The sequence below is a fragment of the Pelophylax lessonae genome (genome assembly GCF_965119305.1).
Source record: "Pelophylax lessonae genome assembly, chromosome: 4".
NCBI classification, from domain to species: Eukaryota; Metazoa; Chordata; class Amphibia; order Anura; family Ranidae; genus Pelophylax; species Pelophylax lessonae.
Window position 1 is genome coordinate 22,949,616 of NC_138771.1, and position 26,564 is coordinate 22,976,179.

At 45.6% G+C, this 26,564-nt stretch overlaps 1 protein-coding gene across 1 annotated transcript in view; it reads right to left on the reverse strand.

Annotated features, from left to right (window-relative positions):
• The window catches only part of RASL12 (RAS like family 12), a 134,567-nt gene extending 129,308 nt beyond the window's left edge, over positions 1-5,259 (reverse strand). Inside the window, exon 1 of the mRNA XM_082255269.1 lies at positions 4,523-5,259. The gene's annotated coding sequence lies outside the window, so the exon portion shown is untranslated. The remainder of the gene's footprint in view (positions 1-4,522) is intronic.
• Between the last annotated feature and the right edge of the window lie 21,305 nt (positions 5,260-26,564).

A 26,564-nucleotide genomic window follows, 5' to 3' on the forward strand; every position in this document is an offset into this window, starting at 1 on the left:
GTGTATGGCCCATTAGACTGGGATGCCATAAAAGTTCATGTGCGTGTAAAGGCAGGCGTCCCAATACTTTAGGTGATACAGAGGTTGAATTGCTAAAACTGGAGAGCGCAAAATCTGGTGCAGCTCTGCCTGGTAGCCAATCAGCTTTTAACTTCAGCTTGTTCACTATAGCTTTGACCAAATAAAATGGAAGTTGATTGGTTTCTCTGCGGAGCTGAACCAGATTTTGCACGCTCCAGTTTTAGTAAATCAACCCCCAAGTGTTCAAGTGATACTAGGTCAGTCTTTCTACACCTTTTTTCTCCAAGACAACCCTTAAAATAATTTTCAGATGTCAGGGAACCCTTCTAAAACCAATTCATTGGAGGGACAGTGGGAAAAATGCCCCCTACTATAGTGGTCAGAATGCCAGCCCTACAGACGGCTAAAAAGATTATTAGTGTTATGCCGCTGGCTCTTCTAAGTTGCATTGGCCCCAGAAATATGCACTCACCATCAAATGGGAGTTGAATAAGTCAAAGGTCAAGGAACCCCCTAAGCAACAACTAGAGGAACCCTGGAGGTACTATGGAACCCTGGTTGAGAATGACTGCTCTAGGTCGTAACGATTAAATAATGAGCTCACCTTGCATTGAGAAGAGCTTCTGGATACAGCTCCTAAGTGCCGGTTCAAACTGATCCGACTTGGACAGCGACTTGTCAGCCTGACAAGTCGCGGTCCGTCGCGCTCCCATTGTTCGGTACAGGAACGGTTCTAATAGGAGCGACACAAGTTGCTTCGACTTAGAAAAAGGGTCCTGTACTACTTCGGGGCGACCTGGAGCGACTTGCATAGACATTCATTTTATGAAGTCCGTCCAAGTCGTGCCGAAAGTCGCGGTGCACGCGACTTCACAGGTCGCCCCCGAAGTCGTGCCGCTGCAGTGTGAACCGGCACTTAATCCTTTTAAGACACAGGAACATTCTTAAGAGTTTATCAGGAAGGATGCTGCTGAAGCTAAAAAGATCATTGGTGTCATGCCACTGACTTTTTCAAGTGGCACTGGCTGTGGAACTATCCAGGTACCATCAAACTGATCTTCTGGTCAATCAGCCGCTAGCAATATCTGGAAGAACCCTGGGATACCATGGAACCGTGGTTAAGAATGGCTGCTCTAGGTGGTAATGGTTAAATGAATCTGCTCCCCTTGCATACAGCTCCTAGGCCCTTCCAAGACACAAGAACATTCCTAAGAATCCATCCGGAAGGTTGCTTCTGGAGCTAAAAATATCATTTATGTCATTTCACTGGCTTTTTCAAGTGGCGTTGGCCACAGAACTATGCAGGCACTGTCAAATGGGAGTTCAATAGTCCACAGACCAAGGAACTCCTAGCACCCTCTGGAGGAACCTTAGTTGAGAATGACTGCTTTAGCAAAAAGAGAAAGTTCGTCTATGACTTGCCACATAACATGTCTAGTGGCCTCCATCCCTGTATGTATACATAAAAAAAAAAAACAAGAACAAGAATGTGGGACTTTAAATGAGGTTAACTAGACATGAAGGTTTATTACAATAATACATAAACATATAAAGATATTGTTGCATACGCACATACAGAGATGTAGCATACAGTAGATAGCATAGTACAAATTGATACAAATAAAGTACGTTTCTAGGATCACACAAGGATCTCTTAAAAGTAAATGAGTACAATAGGACATCATGATCTCTGTGTGCTCACAATCTAAGATATGTCACAATACAATAAAACATCTGAGTAATTGTAGGCTCGACGCGTTTCATGGACCTCCGTCCATTCATCAGGAGCTTGAATATAAATTTGTTTGTGTCTAAAAGTAAATAAAAATATGGGTTATAAAAATATGCTAGTATAATGTAGTGTATTATACTGAGGAGTATAGTGGAAAAACACTACCTTAAGCAGTGTCATAGATCCATGAGCAGGCCAGTGCAGATCGGCTTTGGTCTCCCTCTCTTACACTGGCCTGCTCATGGATCTATGACACTGCTTAAGGTAGTGTTTTTCCACTATACTCCTCAGTATAATTCACTACATTATTGCATATGCATATTTTTATAACCCATATTTTTATTTACTTTTAGACCCCGTTCACACTGGGGCGACCTGGTCGCCTGACAGGTCGCCGTAGGTCGCCTGCCATAGAGAAGCTGTGGACCTGTTCTAATAGGAGTGACACAAGTCGCTCTGACTTAGAAAAAGGGTCCGGAGCTTCTTTGGGGCGACCTGGAGCGACCTGCATTGACTTCAATGTTATGAAGTCCGTGCCGGCCGCTCCGAGGTCGCTGTGCGAGCTGCGCGCCGCGACCTGTGAGGTCGCCCTGGCAAGTCGGATCGCCCCAGTGTGAACGGGGTCTTAGACACAAACAAATTTATATTCAAGCTCCTGATGAATGGATGGAGGTCCATGAAACGCGTCGAGCCTACAATTACTCAGATGTTTTATTGTATTGTGACATATCTTAGATTGTGAGCACACAGAGATCATGATGTCCTATTGTACTCATTTACTTTTAAGAGATCCTTGTGTGATCCTAGAAACGTACTTTATTTGTATCAATTTGTACTATGCTATCTACTGTATGCTACATCTCTGCATGTGCGTATGCAACAATATCTTTATATGTTTATGTATTATTGTAATAAACCCTTATGTCTAGTTAACCTCATTTAAAATCCCACATTCTTGTTTTTTTTTTTTTATGTAATGACTGCTTTAGGTTATAATGGTTAAAATAATAAGCTCACCTTGCATCTGTGACAAGAGAGGAACTTCTGGATACAGCTCCTAGGTCCTTCCCCAAGACATAATAATATTCTCTGGACTACAATAATAAGGATGTTAATGGAGCTAAAATGATCATTGGTGTCATGACACTGGCTTATACAAGTGGTATTGGTCACAGAACTATGAAGGCACCATCAAAAGGGAGGTCAATCAGCCACAGCTCAAGGAACTCTTAGCACCCACTGGAGGAATCTTAGTTAAGAATGACTGCTCTAGGTTGTAATGGTTAAAAGAATGAGCTCCTCTTGCATCGGTGACAAGACAGGAACTTCGGGATACAGCTCCTAGGTCCTTCCAAGACATAGTTACATAGTTACATAGTAGGTGAGGTTGAATAAAGACAATAGTCCATCCAGTTCAACCTGTGTAGGTGTGTGTGGCCGTAATCATCTCACATAGCCCTTAATGTCCTGATCCTTGAGATGTAAGTCTAATAATCTTTTGAAAGCCACCATACTTCCCGCAGAAACCACCTCTTGTGGTAGACAATTCCACAATCTTGTAGCCCTAACAGTAAAGAACCCTCCTCGTTGCCTGAGGTTAAAACACTTCTCCTCTAATCGCATTGTATATCCTCGAGTCCTCATGCAATTCCTTCGAATGAACAGCTTTTTTTCTAAGCTGAGATCCCCATTAAGATATTTATAAATTGCTATCATGTCCCCCCTCAGACGTCTCTTCTCCAGGGAGAATAAATCGAGCGATTGTAGCCGCTCTTCATAGTTAAGGTCCTCCAACCCCCTAATCAATTTAGTTGCCCTTCTCTGGACTCTCTCCAGCTCCAACACATCCCTCCTGAGGACTGGCGACCAGAACTGGACAGAATACTCCAGATGCGGTTGGACCAGAGTTTTATAAAGTGGAAGGATTATAGTCTTATCTCTGGAATACATCCCTTTCTTTATGCATGCTAATAATCTGCTGGCTTTGGCAGCTGCCGCTTGACATTGCATGCTATTGCTTAGTCTATCCTCTACCAAGACTCCCAGATCTTTCTCCATTTTTGATTCCCCCAAGGGTTCCCCTCCTAACGTGTATTGTGCTTTTATGTTTTTAGTCCCCAAGTGCAAAACCTTACACTTCTCCACGTTAAACCTCAATTTGAAATGTCGTTGCCCACTCCGTTATTTTGTCCAGGTCATTCTGTAGGATATCTGCTTCATGCTGTGCAGTTATTGCCCTGGCCAATTTTGTGTCATCTGTAAAAACTGATAACGAACTACTGATAACGACATAAGAATATTCTTCGGACCACATCAGGAAGGATGTTAATGGAGCTATAAAGAGTATTGGTGTCATGTCACTGGCTTTTTCAAGTGTTAGTAGCTGTGGAACTATGCGGGCAGGGCAGCCATCAGAAAATTTGGGGCCCCTTACAAAGTTTTATGCCTGGGCCCCCCCAGGCTTGACCTCCAACATTCTCCAGGGCCTCGCAGCGTCCCTGCACCCACATAAAAAGAATGCACCAAGGGAAGGTGCTCCTCCCACCCCTTCCATCTCCTGACCCTGCCGGACGGCTGGGCCCCTCAGGATGCCCGGGCCCCCTACAGGGGCATGGGCTGTCTCCCCCTGATGGCAGCCCTGTATGCGGGTACCATCAAACTGACCTTCCAGTCAATCAGCCACAGCTCAAGGAACCCCTAGCAACCTCTGGACGATCCCTAGTTGACAATGATTGCTCTAGGTTATAATGGGTAAAAAAATGAGCTTACCTTGCATCAGTAAGAAGAGAAGGGTTTCTGGATACAGCTCCTAGGTCCTTCCAAGACACAAGAACAATCTTAAGAATCCATCAGGAAGGATGCTGCTGGAGCCCATTCTGTGTCAGGAGCTGGATTCCCTGTCCCTGGGGCAGAGGAGAAAGCTCTGGCCGGATGCAACAAATTGACTTGTTCTTAATACTCAGTAATTTCGGTCTCTGTACAAAGTTGCTGCTGCTTCCTGCTACTTCAGCTCCAGCTGCTATTTCACCAACATCTGGAATTAACACGGCACTCCCCTCCCCGTCTAAGCACCCCCTCTCAGCTGATTTTGCTAGGTGTTTAGTAGGCTATGTTCCCAACTCCCATTTCATCACTCCGGTCTCTCAGATTACTGGAATGTGCAGATACACAGCACCGCTGTCAGTCCTTCTTGTGGTTATTTTCAGTTTTTTTGCTTTTTTTTTATAAGGAGTTTTTATGCCTTATACTCTCTATGTTCCAGGTGCTGTTATTTCTGTTTCCTTGCTTCCAGACAGATATCCGTGTGCCCAGTTTCCCTCTATGTCTTTAGCCCATTTCCCTTCCCATCACTTTGCAGGAGGGCAGTGCTTGCTCTACTGATCTGGACGAGCTGGGCCCATGCCAAACTCCTTGTATGGGAAGTATTTCTTGTATGGGAAGGAAAATCATCGTCTGTGTGTCACAGATCATCTGCAGAGCTACAAAGCTGTGCCTACTACACTCTTCAAAGCGTTCTTCTCAAATAAGCAAACAGGGATTTATTTAATGCTAGATATATTGTTATAAAACAACCCACAGACGTTAGATTGTGGTCAGGCATTCCAAACTCAACAGGTGCCTAAACAGATCCTACTGACGACGTGACGTGCGAGTTTATGTGCCCAGCAGACTCCATTGCCAGAAATCTTTTTACATGCTGCCGCTCTTTTGGAACCAAATTCCTCCTCGAATATCCCTCTTTTAGCTCTGTGTAAAGATCCGTATAAACCAGTGGTGGTCAACTTCCTCAAGCGGGGCCCCTGACATGACAAAAGCGCCACACATATTATTAAAGTAGTATTAAACTCTTAGCATTTTTAAAGCTTAACCACTTCCATACAGGCACATTTACCTCCTTCCTGCCCAGGCCAGTTTTTAGCTTTTAGCGTTGTCACGTTTTGAATGACAATTACCATGCAACACTGTACCCAAATGAAATTTATATGATTTTTTTAACCACTTAAGCCCCGGAAGATTTTACCCCCTTCCTGACCAGGGCCTATTTTGCGATTCGGCACTGCGTGACTTTAACGGACAATTGCGCGGTCGTGCGACGCTGTACCCAAACTAATTTGACGTCCTTTTTTTTCCCACAAACAGAGCTTTCTTTTGGTGTTATTTGATCACCTGTGCGATTTTTTGATCATGCGCTATAAACAAAAAAAGAGCGACAATTTTGCAAAAATAACAATATTTTTCACATTTTTTTTATATGAAATTCCCCAAAAAAAATGTAAAAATCAAAATTTTTTTAACATTTTAGGCCAATTTGTTTTCTGCTACATATGTTTGGTAAAAAAAATCGCAAAAAGCGTATTTTGATTGGTTTGCGCAAAAGTTATCTCGTTTACTAACAAAGGGAAAGATTTTTGTCATTTTTGTTGGTTTTTTTTTAACGCGTAATGGCGGCGATCTGCGATTTTTTTTGCGGGACTGCGACATTGCGGCAGACAGATTGGACCCTTGACTGATATTTTTGACACTTTTGGGGTTACCAGTGACATTACTGCAGTAATCAGTGCTGTACATATGCACTGTTACTGTAAAATTACACTGGCAGTGAAGGGGTTAACTTTTTTTTTAGAGGGAGGGGTTATGTGTGTCCCTAGGGGCGTGATTCTAACTGTGATTGGCTGTGGCTTGAGGTGTAGGAACAGTGATCAACGGTCCTACATAGTAGAACCGTATGATCACTATTCATACACAGGGGAGAATGACAGGCGGCTTGTTTACATCAGCCGCCTGTCTTTCTCCCTCTGCACCGACGATCGCAGAGTGACCGGCGGACATCGGGTCCGCCGGTCACACGCGCGGGGGGGGGGCCGTGACCGAGCTGGAGCGGGAGCGCGCCTCCGGGGGCGCGCGCACGCTCCCTAGACCCTCACAGGCTAGCGACGTAGTACTACGTCGCTTTGCCTGGGAGGGGCTGACCGCCGCAGTAAATAGTCATGCGGCGGTCAGCAAGTAGTATTAAACTTTCAACATTTTTTAAAGCATAACCACTTTCATACAGGCACATTTACCCCATCCGGCCCAGGCCAATTTTTGGCTTTCAGCGTTGTCACATTTTGAATGACAATTACTCAGTCATGCAACACTGTACCCAAATTAAATTTATATGATTTTTTTTTTAGTCCCGGTTCACACTGGGGCAACTTGTCAGGCGACTTAGCCGCCTGACAAGTTGCACTCCATTCAGTGCAATGGAACCGTTCTAATCAGAGAAACTCAAGTCGCTCCGACTTAGAAAAAGGTTCCTGCACTACCTTGGGGGCGACTTGCATTGATTTCTATTAGAGAAGTCGCATGCAAGCCCAGCTGAAGTCACGCTGCATGGGGTGGCTTCAGAGTCGGGCAACTTTGAAGCCGCCCCAGTGTGAACCCAGGCTAAGAGCTTTCTTTTGGTTATATTTAATCACTACATCAACTAAACAAAAAAAGGCAGAGAATGTATTGTCTTAGTTTGTGGCAAATATTTTCTTGGGCCCTCCAAAATCCACTTATCAACTATTTGCAGGCAGAGCGGGCTCAAGGGACAGCTGCTTTGGGCCCCTCAACATTGACTGGGCCCAGGGCAGCTGCCCCTTTTGCCCTGTGTTAAAGACGGCCCTGGTTATACAATTTTGCAAATATGTAGTAACCAGAGCTTTTTTTCTCAGAAAATAGGTGCAGGAACTCACAACCCCCCACATTCCGCCTCTCCTCCCCACGCACATCCTCCAAACCACACCAAATAGTGAGTGTGGTCTAATTTCACTAACAATGGGAGGATATTAAAGGGGCATTAAATACCAGGAGTGCATTATGTGCAGAGTTTTGGGTGTGCTATGTGCAGATTTCGGGGATGCGCTACAAACAGAATATGGAGTTCAGTCTTCTTCCACAGCTGCTTACCTCTGCATCGCCCATCCACATCTCCCTTTCACCCCTTTTCAGCTCTAACCTCTGCATGCACCCCCCCCCCCACACTGCCCCCATCCCCCTCCAAAAACTCCACTATCTTCCACATGTCTTACTTCTGTTGCTGTATTTGGCCCCTTTCACACATGCGGACCGATCAGATCCACCTGTCCGTCAAATCCGGACAGATGGAAACCCTATTTTCCATCCGTCTGGCGTATCGGATGAGATTGGATGAGAACAGACAGGGGGTCCGTTCTCATCCAATTCCGCCATAGAGTACAGCGGGGACCTGACAGCTCCGTCTCCTCACACAGAGCGGAGACAGAGCTGCCATCTGCCTGCTCAGTGAGGGATCGGTGAAACAATCCCCCGCTGAGAAAAATGGAGTCCGCCGACGGAGTGGATAGTGTGAAAGGGGCCTTAAGCTGAAGCGCCCATCCGGTTCTAGCATCTCCCAGCACACTGTAGGTGGCTCTGCCTCTCTCATTTGCAGGGAGATTATCCAGTGGGGGTGTCGGCATCCACAATGCACCCTGGGCACCTGCTTCTCCGTCCCCTTCCTGCACTCAGTGGGAGCCACTGGGAGACAAGCTATCACTGGTAAATACAGAAGCCGGATGTCTGTATATACAAGTAATAGTGGTGAGCAGGGAGCCGAGGGCCTGAGCCAGAGGGGGTAGAACTGAGTTCCACCAAGTTCCAGCTGAAAAAAAGCCCTGGTAGTAACAATAATAAATAATAAGTCTTCACTGATGTGAGCTGATGAGGCTGCACGGATGTGCACTGATAGACACTGTTGAGGCTGCACTGATCTCCCCAGGAGCCTGCATTCACTATATCTGATCTCCCCAGGACTCTGCATTCACTATATCTGATCTCCCCAGGACTCTGCATTCACTATATCTGGGTCTCCCCAGGAGCCTGCATTCACTATATCTTATCTCCCCAGTAGCCTTCATTCACTATATCTGATCTCCCTAGGAGCCGGCATTCACTATATCTGATCTCCCCAGGAGTCTGCATTCACTATTTCTGGTCTCCCCAGGAGCCTGCATTCACTATATCTGATCTCCCCCAGGAGCCTGCATTCACTATATCTGATCTCCCCAGGAGCCTGAATTCACAATATCTGATCTCCCTAGGAGCCGGCATTCACTATATCTGATCTCCCCAGGAGTCTGCATTCACTATTTCTGGTCTCCCCAGGAGCCTGCATTCACTATATCTGATCTCCCCAGGAGTCTGCATTCACTATTTCTGGTCTCCCCAGGAGCCTGCATTCACTATATCTGGTCTCCCCAGGACTCTGCATTCACTATATCTGATCTCCCCAGGAGCCAGCAATCACTATATCTGATCTCCCCAGGAGCCTGCATTCCCTATATCTGCTCTCCCCAGGAGCCTGCATTCACTGTATCTGATCTCCCCAGGAGCCTGCATTCACTATATCGGATCTCCCCAGGAGCCTGCATTCACTATATCTGATCTCCCCAGTAGCCTGCATTCCCTATATCTGATCTCCCCAGGAGCCTGCATTCACTATATCTGGTCTCCCCAGGAGCCTGCATTTACTATATCTGATCTCCCCAGTAGCCTTCATTCACTATATCTGATCTCCCCAGGAGCCTGAATTCACTATATCTGATCTCCCCAGGAGCCGGCATTCACTATATCTGATCTCCCCAGGAGCATGCATTCACTATATCTGATCTCCCCAGGAGCCTGCATTCACTATATCTGGTCTCCCCAGGACCCTGCATTCACTATATCTGATCTCCCCAGGACTCTGCATTCACTATATCTGATCTCCCAAGGAGCCAGCATTCACTATATCTGATCTCCCCAGGAGCCTGCATTCCCTATATCTGCTCTCCCCAGGATCCTACATTCACTATATCTAATCTCCCCAGGAGCCTGCATTCACTATATCTGATCTCCCCAGGATCCTGCATTCACTATATCTGGTTATAGGAGTTTTTATATATATTCGGGAGTGCAGAGTCTGTTATATTATTACACTGGCAGTAGTGGTGGAAATGATCAAGCTGCAATATAATACATTTTTAGTTTTGGGTTTAATAACGCTTTTAAAAAAAAAGTTTTGGCTTTGCCATACACCTTAGCACATATTGCAATGATTATTTATATCAAGCTTATCACTTACACATTTAATATACTTTAACTACTTCCAGACCGCCCGCCGCCGATTTACTGCGCGTAGGTCTAGGTTGGTCGCATGCCTGCAGCTAGGGGGGCGAGCGCGTGCCACCGCCGGCGTGCTCCTGCCCCCACTCATCAGCGGAGACTCCGATGCACGGGGCAGGTGGCTCCAATTGCCACCTGACACCCGTGATCGTTCCCCGCTGAGAGAGAAGAACAGTCAGCTGTTGTAAACACATCCGACCGTTCTTCTCCCTGGAATGAACACAGAGCACCTGTGACCCTTCTATGTAGGACCACAGGTCTCTATGATCATTTCACAAGCCACGCCCCCATACAGTTAGAATCACTCCCCTAGGCTCACATTTAAGCCCTTGATCACCCACAGTGTTAACCCCTTACCTGCCAGTGGCATTATTACAATAACAGTGCATATTTTTAGCACTGATTACTGTAGTAATGTCACTGGTCCCCCCAAAAGTGTCAAAAAAGTCAGTCAAGGGTTCCGATCTGTCCACCGCAATATCGCAGTCCTGCAAAAAATCGCAGATCGCCGCCATTACTAGTAAAAAAAAGAAAAACAATAAAAATGACATAAATCTTTCCCGATGTTAGAAGACACGATAATTTTTGCGCTTATTGTGATTTTTTTTTTTACCAAAATATGTAGCAGAATACAAATTGGTCTAAAATGTTAAAAAATTTAGATTTTTCAATTTTTTTTTGAGAATGTTATATAGCAGAAAGTGAAAACTATTGTTTTTTTTTTTTCAGAATTGTTGCTCTTTTTTTGTTTATAGTGCAAAAAATAAAAAATCGCACAGGTGATCAAATACCACCAAAAGAAATCTCTATTCATGGGAAAAAAAAGGACATCAATTTTATTTGGGTACAGCGTTGCACGACCGTGCAATTGTCCGTAAAAGTAACGCAGTGCCGAATCGCAAAAAATGGCCTGGTCATTAAGGGGGCAAATCCTTCCGGTCCAGAAGTGGTTAACAGCGCTGCTTGCATGCTTTCATATTGTTTTTTCTACCTAATGATCGACCTATATCGTTTTTTTTAATACCGATATTTTGGTCATCGGATATCGGTATCCGCCGATATTGCCTGATACTTTTGGACATTTAAAAAAAAAAAATTTATAATTTTTTTTTTCAGGTACTGTTGTGGAGGGATCTGGGGGTCTAGAAGATCCCAAACCCTTCCTCTCAGGGGAGGGCTGGCAGCCTTAGGCCTGGGGGGCAAGTCCAGTCAAGTGGCCCATTGAACCATGGAATCAGCTCACCATCCATGCCCACCTGGTTTTGGACTGACAGCTGTATACAGTGTCTGGCCCCTACATTAATCCAGCCCTGAGTTTACTACCTTTTTACTAGTTTTTACCACTTTTCAGCGTGGCCCGGGGGACAATTGCCACCCTGCCCCCCTTGCCAGTCCTCCCCTGCCTCCTCTGCACTTAAAAGCATTCAAAACGGCAAGTTTGAATGCTGTCATTTTTTTTAATTTGGCGCCGAGTACCCGGAAGTGATGTCATGACATTACTTCGGGGTTTTTACATGGAGACCCAATCAGAGCCGAATGCGACTTTGATTGGGTCTTCTGTTCAGCGGCCATGCAGGTAGGATGCCCGGGTCTCCTGGTGGGGCGGGAGACCTGGGCAAGCGCTGGAAGGCGGCGGGAGGTCAGTGGGACATCCCCTCCCGCTCCTTGTAATGAGAGCCGAGTGGCTTCTCAGCCGCATCGGTTGTCATTACAAGACAGCGGAACGTCGGCAATGGACGCCGGTACCTGAGTGATGCCTCTAGCTGCAGGGATCACTCTGGTACAAGCACTTTCCTGGAATATCGGCAATATCGGTAACTTCAGGGGTCGATTCCGATATATCGGGGAAAGTGCAGATCGGCCCTCGATATATCAGTGTTGCTGATAATCGGTCGATCCCCAGTTCTACCAGCATTAAATCTAGCAGCTGTTGTATATATTCGGGAGCGCAGAATCTATTATTACACTGGCAGGAGCGGTGGAAATGATCAAGCTGCAATATAAATACATTTTTGGTTTTGGGTTTAATAACGCTTTAAAAAAAAAAAAAGTTTTGGCTTTGCATACACCTCAGCACATATTGCAATGATTATTTGCATCAAGCTCATCACTTACACATGTAATATACTTTAAATGACAGCATCTGTAAAGCCATATGTATGCAAGACAGAGATTTCTAAAAGGTGTGTTTTATGGAATGATTAATGCCTGCTGACATCTCCCGGGGACGGGACAGAATGATCTGTATAAAAAGTCTCCCTGGTACAGAGATCTGAATGATGTGAATAAGCTCACGCCTTGTCAGATCATTAAGCGCTCCAGACTTTACAGCTCGTAATTTTGTTTAGACACTTCTGGGAGCCTCGCAAGGCAGAGACAGACACCAGATTTGTATGCAGGGAGGCTGGCACTTCACATTTCCCTTATATGACCAGTTTACATTATATATATACAGTACATCCCCTCTTTAAAATGTTCACAGCTCCCTATGAAGGGCCTTTATATAGAAGCTGGAAGCGGGTCTGTACTTTATGTCACAGCATTATTGTGTGTTACTGAGGATTTACAATCACATGGATCTGCCATCTCTAAAGAAAAGACCTAAACTATAACCCAGAAAATAAAAAAATACGCTTTCGCTGCAGTACTTACCTTCAGTCTGGAGCTGTTCTGTCCCACCTATATGTATCAGAGGCGTAACTAGAACCTTCAAGAAACCATGAAGGGCCCCCCGGACTCCTGGCCGCCCCTTCCCTTCAAGCCTGGGGCTCTTCCCACTGATCCTGGGGCCCTTTACTCTCATTGCAGGGCCCTTTATTACGGTCTCACAGCGAGACCCTTTCACAAGTTCTGCAGTGGGCCCCCTTCCTGCCATCTTGGGACCTCCACACGGTGGTGGAATGCCAGGGCCCGGTCGCAAGTGTGACCTTTGCGATCCTGGAAGTTCACCCACTGGTGTCAGTAGTTTTTATTTTTTGGTATTTTAATTGTATTATTTTTTATCATTTTATTTTATTTTTTTTACAATGTCACTGACTATGACTCTGTCCACCCTCTCCCGCCACTCATAAAAGCGATCCCGCGGCGAATCTGCCGCTGGGACCACTTTTACGAGAAAGAGGACCGCCCGCCCAGTAAAAAAAAATCTATCTGCTATCTGCTGCCATAACCCCAGTATTTAACGTCAAAGTAGCGACATAAAACTGCGGTGGGCCGTCTGGAAGTGGTTAACATATCCCACTAGCGCCACTATACACCTTTTCTCGTAAGCCTTATTATAGGCTTACCTTTAGGTAAAATTTAATATTGGAAGTTTACTTCCACTTTAAGGAAAAAAAAGAAAAACCTTCTGTGTGCAGCTTACCTCCCCCCCCCCTTATACTTACCTGAGCCCAATCTCGATCCAGTGCTGTGCCCAATAGGGATGATCGAACCGTTCGGGTCGACCATCAGTTCGACCCGAACATTGACTGTTCGAGGTTCGGCTGAATTCCAAACTTTTTGCTGAAAAAGTTAGGTATTCAGCAACCAGAACCGACCAAAATGCAATGGGACAGGAAATGGGCTTTAAAAGCCCGTGATTGGACCAGAACCATCAGTAAAAGCCAATTGAGGGGGCAGGAGGATGCTAGGAATGTGATTGGAGTGACTAGGGGGTCCAGAGGCCAATCATTAGTGAATACGCCCCCCGGTATATAAGATAGCCCCGCCAAATCTCTACCATTTTAATACAGGGCTGTGGAAGAGAGTAGAAGCAGTTCTGTTACTTCTGCTCTCAAAGTGTCATTTAGCAATTATTGGTGTGAGGAAAGGAATATCTAGTGTAGTTAGGGTACTATTTTCCACTATAGTTAGATTTAATAATCTAGTTTCTGTAGGGAAAGTGTTAAGTGTAAGGGGACCGTAGTGTAGTGTAGGGTTAACTGACACTGGCTGCTATGGCAGGGTGACAAAACCATTCCATGTCAGGGTGACCGCTATAGGGAAAAGATCGTTTCTCTTAGAACACTTATAGAACTGGATAGTGGCTTCGCCCCTGTCACCCTGCTTTTTGTTGCAGGCGTTTATAGGGCTTTTTTGAGGACATGTTTGGAGTCAGGCATGGCATCTGAACTTCTGTGTAGGGGTATATATACACACACACATGTATGTATATATACACATACACATACAGTATATAGGTGTGAAAGTAGCAGAACACTATGCTTGCGTTAATTAAATAATTAACACCCATATGGCTTCTCTGCTATAACACCTATATATGTGTATGTGTATAAATACATATAAGTGTGTCTGTATATATACCCCTATACAGAGTTTCAGATGTTTTGCCTGCCTCCAAAGACCCCCAAAAAATGCCCAAAGAAAACGCCTGCTGCAAAAACACACCTGGGCGTTTTTGTAGCTGGCGTTTTTTTGGGCATTTTTTGGGCGTCTTTGGAGGCAGGCATAACATCTGTACTTCTCTGTAGGGGTATATATATACACACACACACACATGTATGTATATATACACATACACATATATAGGTGTGAAAGTAGCAGAACCCTATGCTTGCGCTAATGAAATAATTAACACCCATATGGCTTCTCTGCTATAACACCTATATATGTGTATGTGTATAAATACATATAAGTTTTAATACATAAAAACGCCCAGGTGTGTTGTTGCAGGCGTTTTTTGTGGGCATTTTTTGGGGGTCTTTGGAGGCAGGCATAACATTTGAACTTCTGTATAGGGGTATATATACACACACACTTATATGTATTTATACACATACACATATATACATACACATATAAAAATCGCACAAGTGATCAAATACCACCAAAAGAAAGCTTTGTTTGAGGGGAAAAAAAAGGACATCAGTTTTATTTTGGTACAGCATCGCACAACTGAGCAATTGTCAGTTAAAATAACGCAGTGCCGAATCACAAAAAATTGTCTGGTCATTAAGGAAGAAAATCTTCCGGTCCAGAAGTGGTTAAATCAATTTTCTTTTCATACTTCAAAAGATTGGAAAAACATCTTCTGTAATGAGGTTAAAGCGATATTTAAAAAAAAGTAACAGTTACCTGCTCTGTGTTATGATATTGCACAGAAACGTCGCCTTCCTCCTCTTCTCGCAATTCCTGCCGGTACTGTAGGCTCCTCCCCTCCTTCGGGTGCCTTGTGTTGCAAGCCAGGTGCCAAGATAGCACCTGTGTGTGTGCATGATGCTGGAGCTGGAGACAGTGCTTGAGAGGTGACATGGAGCCAGTTTTTTAGAGATGGGGTTAGGACAGCTAGTGGGACATTTTTTTCCCTAATTCAGAGAATGGTAAAAACATTGAAACTTTAGTACTACTGTAAATTCTGTTGAATTTAACTTCTGTGTTTTGAAGAGAAAAAGTGCCTGTGGATGGTGCCAAGTCAGCAGGTGACCATACTGTTGGGACAGACTGGGATTAAGGAAGTACGTCAATAAAGCGGCACTTGAAACCGTCTGTCAGGGTGCCAGAAAACCAGACCACACAACCATGCAAGTAAAATAAAGCAGTTTATTAAAGCAACAACTAAAAACGCACAGCAAGAGTGAGGAGCGAAATCAGGAACAGCCGGGGTCAAGTCCAGAAGCGGGTAGTCATCCAAACCGGGATCGAGTGCAGGAGCGGGTAGTCATCCAAACCGGGATTGAGTCCAGGAGCGGGTAGTCATCCAAACCGGGATGGAGTCCAGGAGCGGGTAGTCATCCAAACCGGGATCGAGTCCAGGAGAGGGTAGTCATTCAAACTGGGATCGAGTCCAGGAGTGGGTAGTCATCCAAACCGGGATCGAGTCCAGGAGCGGGTAGTCATCCAAAATGGGACTGAGTCCAGGACCAGGTAGTCATCCAAACCGGGATCGAGTCCAGGACGGGGTAGTCATCCAAACAGGGATCGAATCCAGGACCGGGTAGTCATCCAAACCGGGATCGAGTCCAGGACCGGGTATTCATTCAAACCGGGATCGAGTCCAGGAGCGGGTAGTCATCCAAACCGGGATCGAGTCCAGGAGCGGGTAGTTATCCAAACTGGGATCAAGTCCAGGAGCGGGTAGTCATCCAAACCGGAATTGAGTCCAGGAGCAGGTAGTCATCCAAACCCGGGATTGAGTCCAGGAGCGGGTAGTCATCCAAACTGGGATCGAGTCCAGGAGCGGGTAGTTATCCAAACCGGGATCGAGTCCAGGTGCGGGTAGTCATCCAAACCGGGATCGAGTCCAGGAGCGGGTAGTCATCCAAACCGGGATCGAGTCCAGGAGCGGGTAGTCATCCAAACTGGGATCGAGTCCAGGAGCGGGTAGTCATCCAAACCGGGATCGAGTCCAGGAGCGGGTAGTCATCCAAACCGGGATCGAGTCCAGGAGCGGGTAGTAATCCAAACTGGGATCGAGTCCAGGAGCGGGTAGTCATCGAAACCGGGATCGAGTCCAGGAGCGGGTAGTCATCCAAACCGGGATAGAGTCCAGGAGCGGGTAGTCATCCAAACTGGGATCGAGTCCAGGAGCGGGTAGTTATCCAAACCGGGATCGAGTCCAGGTGCGGGTAGTCATCCAAACCGGGATCGAGTCCAGGAGCGGGTAGTCATCCAAACCGGGATTGAGTCCAGGAGCGGGTAGTTATCCAAACCGGAATTGAGTCCAGGAGCGGGTAGTTATCCAAACCGGAATTGAGTCCAGGAGCGGGTAGTCATTCAAACCGGGATCGAGTCCAGGAGCGGGTAGTCATCCAAACCGGGATCTAGTCCAGGAGCGGGTAGTCATCCAAACCGGGATCGAGTCCAGGAGCGGGTAGTCATCAAAACTGGGATCGAGTCCAGGAGCGGGTAGTCATCCAAACCGGGATCGAGTCCAGGAGCGGGTAGTCTGCCAATGCGGGGTCGTCTGGCAATGCGCGGTTGTCTGCTGATGCCGAATGGAGGGCACGGAAAGTGGTCAGCCAAGCCAGTTCATGCACGGAGGAACACGGAGAACAGAAGACTGCTGGCAATGATGCACCGTGGAGCACAAACACAAGGGCAAAGGACTGCAAGCTAGCAGGTGATATATATAGTCAGGTGTGCAACATCATCACTGAGCGACGCCCTGGCAGCAGACAAGTGATGATGCAAACAGAGATTATAAGAGACAGCAGTCTGCACATGTTCAAGGTAGCTGCCAACAGGAAGGCAAGGTAAGATCTTGACACTGTGCCCAACAGTAATTTATTTCTGCCACTAGATGTCGCCAGTTTTCGGGTTCAATGATGGCTAGCACCATGCGGCCTACTTCCTGAGAGCCCAGGAGGACATGGCCGCGCCCCCCCCCCCCAAAGGGACGTCATCATGTCAGCCAGGGGTCATAGTACTGCAGCACAGAACATCACGAATGGTCTCCCAAACCAGAGTTCCATTTTAAAGGTACAAATGAAAACGAAACGTTGAGATGCGTACGAAGAGCACAACTTACCTGATCAGTACCGAGAATCACTCCTGTGATTTGAGAAACCCCTGCTTGTATGAAATGTGAACTATTTTCAGAAATACCTGTAGCACCCGCCTGACATCTCAAAGGCAGGATAGCACCTCCAGAGGTAGGGGAAGGCTAGCATTTCACCCCAGGGCTGAGTCCATGGCTAAAATAGGGGGACCAAGAAAGTCTATTGGGCACCAGTCACTTTTGCCTTTTTACAGTATTACCGAAGGACGGTTAAGGAGGTGAGGGCTAGGGGTCCCAGATACTGTAGCAGATCACTTACAGATTCTCCAGATCAATGTCCAGGATCACAGTGTTAGAACCTTAAAGCTGACCTGTAAGCACATTCCCAAATGTCAATGCATCATCCAAGTGAGTCACCAGACCCTTCCAAGAGACCAGCCTTCTTGTTGGCTCTTTCCAGCAAAGGGCCTCCCCTGGCTCTCCTCCTTGGCACAGCTTCCTCCAGACCAGGTAGAACAGCTCCAGGATCACTTCAGGGCACATTAGGCCCCCATGCCAGGCTATTGGGCCTAATGGTAGAGCTCCATCTTGAAGCTCCTCCCAAGGCCCCAGCCCAGTGGAAAAAAGCCGAGCACATGGTCTGTCCAAATATATATATATATATATCCTCCCCCAGCATGCACCAGTGGAATAAACCTCCTACAGGAAAATATAAATATGCATAACGTAGCTTTGTTTGTCAAATCTCATACTATGACCAGTGATACCGGTGACATATACTGGCTACAGTGGGAATCACAAGCCAACTTAAAAGGGAACTTTATCCATAACAACTTGATAAAAAAAATAATGTTCTTAAGCGGGGAACATACATTGCAGATTAATAATTATGATACCAAAATGAGTGTGTGCAGTAAATTGCCTCCAGCATTGCTCCTGTTTTTTCTTGCTGGAGGTTGCCATTTTGCTGAAGCCCAAAGCTCCTGTACAGCAGTAAATCATAAAGAGGGACTAAATGCATCAATTTAATGATTTCAAAAAACAGTTGTCATGGACATGCACTAGTGTCTGGCAGCTTACCTTATCCTCATGTCTGCATTAGAGGCCAGACATTTCCTTCTGGCTGCTTTTATCATCTCTCCTCCCTGTTTGGCTCCACCCCAGGCCATTCCAGGAAGTCTATATTAACCAGCGCACTGCAGGTCTGCTTTGCTGTTCAACAGTGTTTGTTAGTTTGTGTTCCTGTCTGCTGTGTGCTTGGTCTACCTTTCTGTGTACCGACTTTGGCTCGTCTCTGACTATTCCTGTTTGCCTGTTACCCTGACCTTCGACCTGTCCCTTGGTTACCCTCGTCTGCCTGTTGCCCCAACCTCGGCTTACCCATCACTATCCCTTGTGTCCTGAGTGGCTGCTTCCCCTCTCTCCCTACGGAGCATGACCCGGGGGACTCCAGGGGCCGCGACCTGGGCCCAGCTGCAGCCAAGTCCATCCTCACCACTAGAGGCTCTGGTGAACACCTGCTGGGTCTTAGACTCCGCGCCCTGGGGAATCTTGGGCTCACGCTCCGGTCCATCCGCAACAGTCAGCTATCGGGTTCACTACCTTGTGCTGCACCCCTGCCTCCAACAGGGTGCAGTTGTCACATGGCCACAGGTAACCTGACAACAGTACAATACCTGGAATGCTAACTTATAGATTTGGTTGTGTGTCCAACCAAACTGTCAAACCATAAAATGTCTGGTGTTATAACTGATCACATGTGCAGCACCATGACAGTTGCAGATCAAACAGAAGCAGCTTCCTTGGCTGTAAAGGATAGGAGGGTTAAATTCCGCTTCAAGGCTGTCAGCAGACTGGCCTCTATAAACTCGGCAGTGCCTAAAAATGCAAAGCAACTGAGCATGTGCAGAGCAGGGTGAGACAGTGTATTACTGGATATTAAACAGTATAGGCAATTGTTTTTAATGTTTTACATACTGTAGCTATACCTGCAAAAGGGGCCAGCCTGAAGTGATCTAGCAGGACTTCATTTTCTGAATAAAGTTCAATTTTAGGCTTAGGGAAAAACCAAGTGAAAAACTATACAATCAGTCTGAGCTAACTGCAGCCAGCCAAAAACTAAATTGACATAGTAGCCCCAGTCTAGGACAAGGGGGCTGCATACCCACTACTTTCTTTCTCTCACATATAGAAATACTGAAGTAAAAACAAATGACAGTTCTGGGAGATCTCTTGCTTTCACCAATCAGATTCAAGCCTGTTTTGGAAGTTTGAATATGTTTGATGATACAGGAAGACATTTATACTGCATTCTGGCACTTGCATGGGCTGCTCTATGCACGATTGTCACCCAAAAGAAGCTCCTGCTGCATTTTGGGCAACAGGCTGTACGTGATTTTTAAAAGCGCGTTTTTCTGACGCCTGACAGTTGCGCCAAAAGTGCAGTGCATTGGGGGTGCCATTTAAAACAACTGCCACCCAAATGCGTGTTGCGTGTAGGCAGGTAATGGTTTCTGCTGTCCCAGTGGGAAGTCAGGGGTTAACTGAAATTAAACTGGTTTTTCTTGTCGGGTTTTGATGAGTCCTGCCCCCAGTCCTGTGCGATATAAAAAGGGATGGAGGTCCAGACCCAGAGAGAAGAAAGAGATGGTGCCTAGTTAAGTAAGGGGAAAGAGACAAAGGAGTTCGGTTTAGGCCTGGTCCACTTTGCCAGGCCCACCTGATGCCATTACTGGAGTCTGAATAGCCAGAAGTCAGAGCTAAATTCCAGATATGGACTCTTGCTTGAACAGGTATGCTGGGGCAGCCACAAGCCTGAAGTCTGGGACTAAGGATGCTAGGAAATGTTGGCATTTTATCTTGCACTGTCGATTGTCGCCGGCATTTTGTTCATTTATTCTTCAAGTAAAATGTTTGAAACTTTGCCTTTGCCTGGTCTGAAGTTACTAAAAGAATGCAATGCAAGTAACCAGCATATATAGTCTATAGCTCGGGTCCCTAGATACACTGGGGTATGAAGACAAGGAGGTACAAGGAGTTAATTCAGTCTGAAGTTACCAAGGGTAACAAAGGTTTCTCTAGCAGTCTGTCATTAAGTGTGTTCATGTGACAGGTGGGATAGTCTCTTGCAGGAGGAGTTGTTGTCAGCACTCTCTCCATGAGCAGGTCTGTCTCCCAGAGCACCTGGAGCACATCAGCACTGCAGAGGTCCACAGCCTGTACACAGGTACAGAAGAGGAAGTTAAGTGAGTGCACACATGGAGTCAGCGCTAGGTTAGGGTTGCCTTCTTTTCTTCATGCCAAACCCAAACACTTTAGCGGCACATTGCAATTTTTTTTGTAGTATACACTATAGGATAGTAAAAAACCTGGAACACCTTTGGGTGCCCCAGAGAGAGTAGTAATGTGGTGCACGTAACGCGCCAAGGCGAACAGAGGGGGTGGCCAAATTGAGTGAATAGATGGCAACAGAATTGTGTGTGACTATCTCTGTTACTTGGGGAGCCACAGTCCGGTCTGAATAATGCGTTTGCACTTCAGGTGGACTGAAACCCAGACGCATAATTCGAAACCTGGACTGTCTGGGTGAATCCCGGAGAGAGGTAGCAACCCCACATGGTGCTCCAACCTCCTTGGGTCGCTCTAATATTTATCGGTTACTCAGTTTATTGGAGCACTCTAACCTTCATGGGTCACTATAATACCCATGGGGTACTTTGCCTATGGAGCACTCTAACCTCCATGGCGTGCGTCCATGGAGTGCTCCAACATCCATGGGGTACTCTATCTATTGGGTCACTGTAGCATCCATGGAGTGCTCTAAAGGTTATGGGGTGCTCTAACCTCCATGGGTTGCTTTGTCTATGGAATTCTCTAATGTCTATGGTTAACTCTAGCATTCATGGAGTGCTCTAACATCTATGGGGCACTCTAATCTCCATGGGTTGCTCTAATGTTCATGGGGCGCTCTAACCTTTGCTTTGTCTATGCCATGGGGTGCTCTGACATCTATAGGTCACTCTAGCATCCATGGGGTGCTCTAATGTTTATGGGGTGCTGTAACATCTATGGGGTGCTCTAACCTCCATGGGGGCACACCAACGCCTATGTACAGCCCTCAGTGCATCTTTAGCTGGATAACTAGCCATTCCTACCAGCTGTTTTCACTTTTTACACAATACATCATTGATACAGTGCCTTGTGAAAGTATTCAGCCCCCTTGAACTTTGCGACCTTTTGCCACATTTCAGGCTTCAAACATAAAGATATAAAACTGTTTTTTTTTTTTTTGTGAAGAATCAACAACAAGTGGGACACAATCATGAAGTGGAACGAAATTTATTGGATACTTCAAACTTTTTTAACAAATAAAAAACTGAAAAATTGGGCGCGCAAAATTATTCAGCCCCCTTAAGTTAATACTTTGTAGCGCCACCTTTTGCTGTGATTACAGCTGTAAGTCGCTTGGGGTATGTCTCTATCGGTTTTGCACATCGAGAAACTGAAATTTATGCCCATTCCTCCTTGCAAAACAGCTCGAGCTCAGTGATGTTGGATGGAGAGCGTTTGTGAACAGCAGTTTTCAGTTCTTTCCACAGATTCTCGATTGGATTCCGGTCTGGACTTGGACTTGGCCATTCTAACACCTGGATATGTTTATTTGTGAACCATTCCATTGTAGATTTTGCTTTATGTTTTGGATCATTGTCTTGTTGGAAGACAAATCTCCGTCCCAGTCTCAGGTCTTTTGCAGACTCCATCAGGTTTTCTTCCAGAATGGTCCTGTATTTGGCTCCATCCATCTTCCCATCAATTTTAACCATCTTCCCTGTCCCTGCTGAAGAAAAGCAGGCCCAAACCATGATGCTGCCACCACCATGTTTGACAGTGGGGATGGTGTATTCAGGGTGATGAGCTGTGTTGCTTTTACGCCAAACATAACGTTTTGCATTGTTGCCAAAAAGTTTGATTTTGGTTTCATCTGACCAGAGCACCTTCTTCCACATGTTTGGTGTCTCCCAGGTGGCTTGTGGCAAACTTTAAACAACACTTTTTATGGATATCTTTAAGAAATGGCTTTCTTCTTGCCACTCTTCCATAAAGGCCAGATTTGTGCAGTATACGACTGATTGTTGTCCTATGGACAGAGTCTCCCACCTCAGCTGTAGATCTCTGCAGTTCATCCAGAGTGATCATGGGCCTCTTGGCTGCATCTCTGATCAGTCTTCTCCTTGTATGAGCTGAAAGTTTAGAGGGACGGCCAGGTCTTCGTAGATTTTCAGTGGTCTGATACTCCTTCCATTTCAATATTATCGCTTGCACAGTGCTCCTTGGGATGTTTAAAGCTTGGGAAATCTTTTTGTATCCAAATCCGGCTTTAAACTTCTCCATAACAGTATCTCGGACCTGCCTGGTGTGTTCCTTGTTCTTCATGATGCTCTCTGCGCTTTAAACAGACCTCTGAGACTATCACAGTGCAGGTGCATTTATAGGGAGACTTGATTACACACAGGTGGATTCTATTTATCATCATTAGTCATTTAGGTCAACATTGGATCATTCAGAGATCCTCACTGAATTTCTGGAGAGAGTTTGCTGCACTGAAAGTAAAGGGGCTGAATAATTTTGCACGCTCAATTTTTCAGTTTTTTATTTGTTAAAAAAGTTTGAAATATCCAATAAATTTCGTTCCACTTCATGATTGTGTCCCACTTTTTGATTCTTCACAAAAAAAAAACAGTTTTATATCTTTATGTTTGAAGCCTGAAATGTGGCAAAAGGTCGAAAAGTTCAAGGGGGCCGAATACTTTTGCAAGGCACTGTAAATCATTGATTATGCAAATATGTATCCCAATGTCTAATAAACCATGAATTTGGAGGTTGGACAACAGTCTGTTTATAAAGATTATTGGTGTTGCGCTACCCTTTAAACGTGTAGAAGCTGATGTTTTTAAAAAATTATATAAAAAAGTGGTAGTTGTCAGTGGGAACTTATCTGAGAGGCAGAAATTGCTCATTGCTCAAGGAACCCCTAGCAACTTCTGGAGGAACCCTAGGCTTCCATGGAGCCCTGGTTTCAAAACCCTAATCAAGAGAGTTTACTGGAGTTTGTTCATGTTTAGTCATCTGTCCGGGTCATGAGCTTGGCTCAAGTAAAGGTACCCCATTTGTAGTGCGCTCACCCTGTACAAAGTGCCTAGCATAGCCTAGAAGAACACACCCCGGGGCAGACCTCCCATGTGATCCTTGCTTGGTGGCCAGTGAGGAGGAAAGCATGAAGGATGTGACTAACACTGCGCGACCCCTGCCCTACACACGTGTTTTGGAATCCCGAGCACAATCGCAGCAATTCCACCCATGATTCCGAATCACATAGCGTGAATGGGGCCCTAGGAGTAAGTTTATTGCAGAAAATAGATCTCGGTGACCCCGTGTACACAGATTTGCACACCTCACAACTTTTTGAGAATGGTATGAGGGACACCTATTAGCAAAAGTATGTAGGAATAGGACACACCCCCTACCACGCCCCCTTAAAGAAGAATATACAAAAAAGTATTAGTTAAACCCACAAGGGCTTTTTTATACCACTACTATTCCTTTATATTGGCTTTTGAAATTTACAAATGCAGCAATTTAGAAATTGGATGAAAGGTTTAGCCGTAGGAAACACTTTTTCAAAGATAAAAAGTGCATTTTATATACAACTATATAGATCAGACCAAAATGAGGGACAAATGAGGAGGAAAGAGGGAGAGAGGGACTTTGTTCAAAATGAGGGACAGTCCCTCGAAATCGGAGACAGTTGGGAACTATGGATTAGCACTTGTGGCACTCATAGAACGTCCAGCGGGTTCTGTGAAGAAACAATGTAACTCCTGAGGTCTGGTGTCCAAGCTGAGGTCTGATGTCCAAGTTGAGGTCTGGTGTCCAAGCTGAGGTCTGGTGTCCAAGCTGAGGTCTGGTGTCCGGCTGGGGACTGGTTTAGTACACATAATAGTGGTTTTGCACAGAGCAGCCTGGATCCTCCTCGTCTCAGGTCACACGCTGACGCTCCTGTATCCTCCCTCCTGCCGGGAGCCCCCACAGAGCTGCAGGTCAGGAGAACGCCTGCTTGGGTAGGGGCACACAAGCCGACGCACTCCGGACCCGCTGCTCTGTCTGTCCATTCACACACGGAGCTGCGGCTTGGTCCCTCCCCTCTGTCTCCTGATTGGCTCACTGGCTGTGATTGACAGCACCAGGAGCCAATGGCTTCCGCCGCTGCCAAAAGCCAATCAGAAGTGCGAGTCCCCGAAGAGGCAAGGCTATCGTGGATGTCACTGGATTGAGAGGAGGCTCAGCTAAGTATTTGAGGGGCTGCTGCCTTTACTGATGACTATGACAGAGTGAAAGCAAGTGATGTGGTTCCTTCCCCTCTGTAAAAACAATACAAACAATAGTTCTTTTTGACAATCGAATATAAGATTACATGAAAAAATCTCCTTTTATGTTGTGAGTTCTGCCTGTCTGCTGGCAGTCTCTTTCCACAACTTCCTGGACTCCCAGCATGCTTTGCAGCTTCTCCTTAATTTCTAAGGAATACATATCCCATGGTACTTTGCTGCCTGCAAGCATTGATTCCTGTACTGACTCCGCCTCCTGAAACTCCTCCTCCCATCACCTCTGTGAAATGTGTGACACAGCAGTGCCTACTCACAGGCATAGTGACTACGTGTCACAGAATTTCAAAAGTAAATGTGTGGGGGTCTTTACAAAGTAAGTTTACAAACTAGATCACTCAAAATAATAATAGAAAGAAGGTAGATATAATTAAAAATGCCCACTTTTCTCACCTGTAAAAGTGATCCTGGGGCTGTATAGCCGCTCAGATTACTTTTACCTTGTAGGAAATTGCTGGCCCTAAAAAAATTATACCTTGATCATTACTGCAACGATGACCAAGATATCACTCTTCCGTCAAAAGATGTACGGGAACATCCTAAGGACCCAAAGCTGGTAAACAGGCTGCTAGCAGACTTTCAAGAGCTCTCCCATTAATGTCTGTGTTCAAATTTTACAAACTGGAACTGAAGGGCGCTTTAAATGCTTCAAAAAAGCTTGCTGAAAGCTCTGCAAATGCTTTGTAAAAGCTTGCTGTTCACACTGCTCTTATACAAGCTGAAACCCCGTGTAGGTAAATGCAGTCTGTACTCCCCTCTGCAGGTGGCACTCGACTGAAGCGGCAATGCAGAAGAGGAAGGAAGATGTGGGGAACTTGGTTCCTCTATGACTTTCTGCAGTCACAGGGAGACAGCTGTCCAATTGGATGCTGGCGCCCCATGCGACTCTAGCAGCCATCTTGGGTCAGGCAGAGTCCATTTAAGATTCTGACTCCTGGGTGGCTAGCGTAGGGACAGGATCCCCTCTGGTAGTGACAGTGGTTAGAGGTAGGAAAAGGTTCCAGAGGAATAAGGACAATGCAGGGACTATGTCTACCTCTCTTTAAAAGCCTCTCTTTTGGGTGTGGACAGGGCAAGCCACATTCCGCTCCTCATTACCGATGCTGTCGGCATCTTCAAATCTTCAGACTGCTGTTACAGTTCATAAGTGGCTCCGGACTGGTGTGCCTACCTGCCGGGCCTGAATAAGTTATGTTGGAACTTTCCACAATGTACCTTTATTGCCTGACTTGGACTCCAACTAGACGTGCAGAATGAAAAAATGAGATCTGTTTGGTTACTAATTTCATTTTGTTGTTTCGTTTATTCCTTTTCAACTGGATTCAAATTTTTCCAATGGATTTGAAGTATTTGAATCGAATTCTAATTGAACATAATGAAATGATCATTGTGAAGAATAGCTGCTTCTATTCTATTCAAAATTTGATTTTCAGAAGATGGTTATATTGTTTCTTGAAAAATTGGGTTTGGATCTACATTGGAGGTTGGGTAACGGCTGCATTTCAGAGTCTATGAGCAAAGTGATAGATAGATACCTACGTCCTCATGTAAAAGAACTACCCTCTTACACTCAAGATACTCTCCATCTCCTCAGGATACTCAATGACATAAGTATACCAGAAGAAGCTTATCTAGTCACCATTGACGTTGAATCATTGTATAACAACATTCCCCATAAGAAAGGAGTAGAGACAGTGGAGAGGATACTACGATACCAGAGCGAACATGAATTCAAATTTAACAACTTCATTACTGAGATGCTACAATTCATACTCAATCACAA